The sequence below is a fragment of the Euphorbia lathyris genome, chromosome 9 (assembly GCF_963576675.1).
Source record: "Euphorbia lathyris chromosome 9, ddEupLath1.1, whole genome shotgun sequence".
Taxonomy (NCBI): Eukaryota; Viridiplantae; Streptophyta; class Magnoliopsida; order Malpighiales; family Euphorbiaceae; genus Euphorbia; species Euphorbia lathyris.
This window is the reverse complement of record NC_088918.1, coordinates 46324073-46329689: the sequence shown is the minus strand read 5'-3', so window position 1 is coordinate 46329689 and position 5617 is coordinate 46324073.

Below are 5617 nucleotides of genomic sequence, written 5' to 3'. Positions count from 1 at the left end.
TTATGAGACTTAAAATAAAAATGCCTCACTAATTAAAAGTTAAGTAAATAAGCAAGTTATTAAAATCGGTTGTCCCTCCCTAATATTATAATTCAGCCGGCAGTACTGGGGGCCTTTGGGTTGTTGAGTAAACTCAAGCTCGGGGTCTTATGGTAACACCTGAATTATCGAAAATCACTTTTTCATGAATATGGGGTAATACTTAAATTAGATTATGATAATTGGATGGGTAAACTCATGTTGTCATAAACTAATGGGCAATATGATTGAGATTAATAAGAATAACATATTAGTTACTAATGTGCTTAGTAACCCAATAACCTAGGAATCGCATTGTTGATGTGATTGATTGTATGAATCTACCTAACAAATGAGACTAGCTTGTTGAGTAAACTCAAGGTGAAATTTCAGGAGTTAGGATCCTAGCTCACTAAAGGATTTGTGAAATTCTTCGAATTAATATGGAGGGCTATTAATTTGGCAAAATAGTGGGAGCAATTTAAAATGAATTAAAAGACCTATAATTTTAGATTGATGTACTTTAAAGCAAATGAATAACATACGTTTACTCTTTCTCACTCTCAGGTTAAATTAAAACACTCCTAAAATCATGACTAAAACCAATCTGCAAAATATACTTACCGATAACAAGTTGAACGGTTCAAACTTCACTGACTGGTATCGCAACCTCAAAATTGTTTTAAAGTTCGATAAGATAGGGTATGTACTTGATACATCGATACCCCCTACCCCGGCTGATGATCCTCCCATCGAAGAGATCGATGCTTACCAGAAGCATAAGGCTGATGACGATCACGCGGGATGCATCATACTTGCATTGATGACACCGGAATTGCAGAGGCAACATAAGGAAATGGATGCCTATTCCATCATCACGCACTTGAAAGAGTTATTTAGGAAACAAACTCGGTGCGAACGCTACGAGATATCAAAACTGTTATATCGTTGCAGGATGCAAGAGGCACATCTGTGATGACACATTGTGTCAAGATGATAGGCTATATTACCAAGCTTTCTAGTATTGGATTCGCGATGGATCATGAGCTAAGTGTGGACTTAGTCCTTCAATCCCTCCCAGAGAGTTGTTCACAGTTCATAATGAACTACCGGATGAATGACTTGCAAACCTCTCTTGAAGAGCTTGCAAACATGCTCAAGACAGTTGAGCCCAATATGAAGAAAGACAAGGCAATACCAGCTCTTGTCATAGAGGGATCAAAGAAGAGGAAGGGGAATTTTCCCAATCTTAAATATCCCAAGAAAGGCAAGAGGGTCGTGCCCACTAAGGGGATGCAAGTGAAGAAGCCCAAAGGAGAGTGCCACTTTTGTGGTAAAGACGGGCATTGGAGAAGGAATTGCAAGAAGTACCTAGCATCCCTCAAGAAGGGAAAAGATGGTGCTTCAACATCTGGTATGTTTTATATTGAAATAAATACAATTTCACAGTCTGAATCTTGGGTATTAGATACCGGATGTGGATCTCATATTTGTATGAATATGCAGGGACTAAAACAAACTAAGGAATTGAAGAAGGGAAGCATAAACTTGCGAGTAGGAAATGGAGCAAGAGTTGTCGTGCTCGCTATTGGAGATTATGCTTTGAGTTTGCCCTCTGGGCTTGTAATAGAATTAAGGAACTGTTTGTATGTTCCAGAAATGTCCAGAAACATTATTTCTATTAGCTGTCTTGTTGATGACGACTTTCATATTTCAATAAAGAACAAACATTGCGAGTTTTATAGAGATGAGATTTTTTATTTTTCAGGAATATCATTAAATGGGATTTATGTGTTAGACGATAAAATTTCTGTATTCGCAGTTGATACCAAAAGACATAAGCTAGATAATTCGACTTACTTGTGGCATTGTCGTTTAGGTCATATAAACAAAAGACGCATGCTTAAGCTACATAAAGATGGGCTTATAGATTCAATTGATTGTGAATCATTAGAAACATGTGAAGCTTGTTTAAAAGGTAAAATACAAAGACACCCTTTAGCAATAAAGGTGAGCGTGTATCAGACACTCTAGGATTAATACATTCAGATGTATGCGGTCCTTTGTCAGTCCAAGCAAGAGGAGGATTCAGATACTTCATAAGCTTCATAGATGACCATACCAGATATGGTTATGTTTACTTGATGAAGCACAAGTCCGAAGCTTTTGAGAAATTCAAATGCTTCAAGAATGAAGTAGAAAATCAAATAGGAAAGGAAATAAAGATACTTCGATCCGATCGAGGTGGTGAATATCTTTCGGATGATTTTCTGAATTATCTAACTGAATGTGGGATATGCTCACAATGGACACCTCCTTATACACCACAACAAAATGGTGTATCCGAAAGGAGGAATCGTAACTTACTAGATATGGTACGATCTATGATGAGCATAGCATTACTTCCAAAGACATTCTGGGGCTATGCCTTAGAAACTGCCCTCTTCACCCTAAATCGAGTACCAACTAAATCCGCCAGTTCCACACCATATGAACTTTTCATTGGTAGGAAACCTACTTTCTCATTTATGAGAATATGGGGTTGTTCAGCATTTGTAAAACGCATAGCATCAGATAAACTAGATTCTAAATTTGATAAATGTTTCTTTATAGGATACCCTAAGGAAACTATGGGGTATTACTTCTATCATCCAGATGATCAGAAAGTAATAGTATCCAAGCACGCAACCTTCTTAGAGAAAGAGTTTCTCGAAGAAACAGAAAAGGGAAGCATGATTGAACTTATGAAGTTCAAGAAGAAGAAACACTAGCTGAAACAACAGAGGCGGTTGAGGAACCCGAAGCAGTCCCATTAGATGAGACTCAAGTGCCACCACCTACTCGTAGATCACAAAGAGTTCGTGAACTCCCGGTTAGATACGGTTTTCTAGTGGGAGATGATGATGAGGTTCCCGTGTTAGACGACGAACCCGAAAACTACGAAGAGGCTCTCACCAGTCTAGATTCTAAAGCATGGCTTGAGGCCATGAATTTTGAAATGGATTCCATGTACACTAACCAAGTGTGGACTTTTGTTGATCCACCCGAAGGGATAAAACCCATTAGGTGCAGGTGGATCTTCAAGAAGAAGACCGACCTGGATGGAAAGGTTAGCACCTACAAAGCTAGGTTAGTAGCAAAAGGATATCGTCAGAAGCAAGGAATTGATTATGACGAAACTTTCTCTCCTGTAGCCATGTCCAAATCAATCAGAATAATGCTCGTTATTGCCGCTCACTACGATTACGAGATTTGGCAAATGGATGTGAAAACATCTTTCCTAAATGGAAACCTGCTTGAGGATGTATATATGATGCAACCTGAAGGTTTCACATCAAAGGATGCAACCAAGGTTTGCAAACTTCAGAGATCCATTTATGGACTCAAGCAAGCATCTAGAAGCTGGAACAAGCGTTTTGACGAAACCATAAAACAGTTTGGTTTCGAACAGAATTGCGAAGAAGCTTGCATTTACAAGAAAGCAAGTGGGAGCTCAGTTGCATTTCTCATATTATATATGGACGATATCTTACTAATGGGAAATGACATAGCTCTACTACAGTCGGTGAAAGTATGGTTATCAGGTAACTTATCCATGAAAGACCTTAGTGAAGCAGCTTATATACTAGGTATAAAGATCTACAGAGATAGATCAAGAAGACTGCTTGGTCTTTCACAGGCTACATACATTGAAAAGGTGCTAAAGCGGTTTAGCATGCTTGAATCGAAACGAGGTAACTTACCCATGGTACATGGGGTAAAGTTAAACAATCATCAATGTCCTAAAATCGAAGATGATAAGAAACGCATGGCTGTAATTCCGTACGCCAGCACAATCGGTTTGATTATGTATGTTATGCTTTGCACTAGACCTGACGTGGCGTTCGCGTTAAGCATAACGAGTCGTTATCAAGGTAATCCGGGTGACGAGCATTGGAATGCCGTCAAGAACATTCTTAAGTACTTGAGAAGGACTAAAGATATGTTCCTAGTGTACGGAGAAGGGGATCTGAAAATAGAAGGATTTTCAGATGCTAGTCATCTCACAGATGAGAACGATTTTAGATCCCAATCAGGATACCTGTTTATCTTGAATGGGGGCACGGTCAGTTGGAAGAGTTCCAAGCAGGGAAGCATGGCTTTCTTTACAACCGAGTCAAAGTACATCGCTGCTGCGGAGGCAGCAAAGGAAGCAATTTGGATTAAGAAGTTCATTACAGAACTTGGTGTGGTGCCTGACATTGTGAATCCCATTACTCTGTACTGTGATAACAATGGAGCCATTGCACAAGCAAAGGAACCACGGTCTCATAATGCATCCAAACATTACCTTAAGCGATACCACCTTGTAAGAGAGATTGTTGCAAGAGGAGATGTGAGAATAGAAAAAGTACCTACAGAGGACAACGTTGCAGATCCGTTGACAAAGCCCTTAACCCAGAAAGTACATGATCGTCATTTAATTTCTACTGGGATAAGTTGTAGAAACAATTGGCTTTAGTCCAAGTGGGAGTATGTTGGGGTTCAGTGTCCTATAGACAATTGTTCCAGGATATAAACCTAATGTAAATGAATTGTTTTTTATGTCATTTGTTTTAATAAGATATGGTTTCATAACTGTATAAAGGCAACCTCTTTTAAAGAACTAAATAAGTCTAATAAAAGGAAATCCCTAAGTTTATTTAAAGTGATTATAAAGTGTTCATACAAGCATGAAGTGAGACGAAACATTATAATAAACTAATAAACTTAAAACCACCCCAAGTCAAGTGATATGTTTTAAATAGGGATTGACATAACACTGTTGAGACTTGCATGTAACAATGTTTTCTGTCGAGACAGAGAGCTGATCTCACAAGCTTCAGATATGCAGATATCTGGACAGTTACATAGATCCAATAAAAGGGGTTCATTAGGATTGGGGACCCGACTTGAGATAACAGGATGGGTAGATTTATCCTTGTCACATGTTCATCTCATTGGTATTAATAGGTATAAGTAATCCTAAAACTCAAAGGAATGTTAATTAGTGGTTCTGGATTATAGAATGTGATGCTTTGATCCTGTTGTAACACGACATACGTTGGGTATCACATGAAGTAATTTCAGGATAGTTATACATTGGATTGCGCATTTGTCACTCTTGATAAATGGGAGATACGTCCAAGGATCACTTGTGTAAGACTTAACTCTAAATCCTTGCAAGGTGATAGCTTAAGACTTGAAATGCAGATTTCACTTAACCTATCTAATTAGAGTTAACTCGGCTTGTACAAGTAAAACGAACGTCTCGCTATATGTGACTTGACATTATCCATAGTCATAAGATTCAGTTCAAGGATGTAGTTGATGAAGGATCGAATTATACTGTAACTAATACGGAAAGGTCAACGACAGAATCAACCTGTCTTCTTATAGCTCTGGGGGAATGTTTCGGATCTGCCAATCACAGTTCGCGTACTCATTCCGTTATACAAAGATTAAATATAATTCTGAGAAAATTAATTTAATAGTTGTATACGGCTAGAAGCAATAAGAACCTAATGAGTCACACATAAGACTTTTAAGGATCGAACAACCATTGGGCTACTCAATGGAT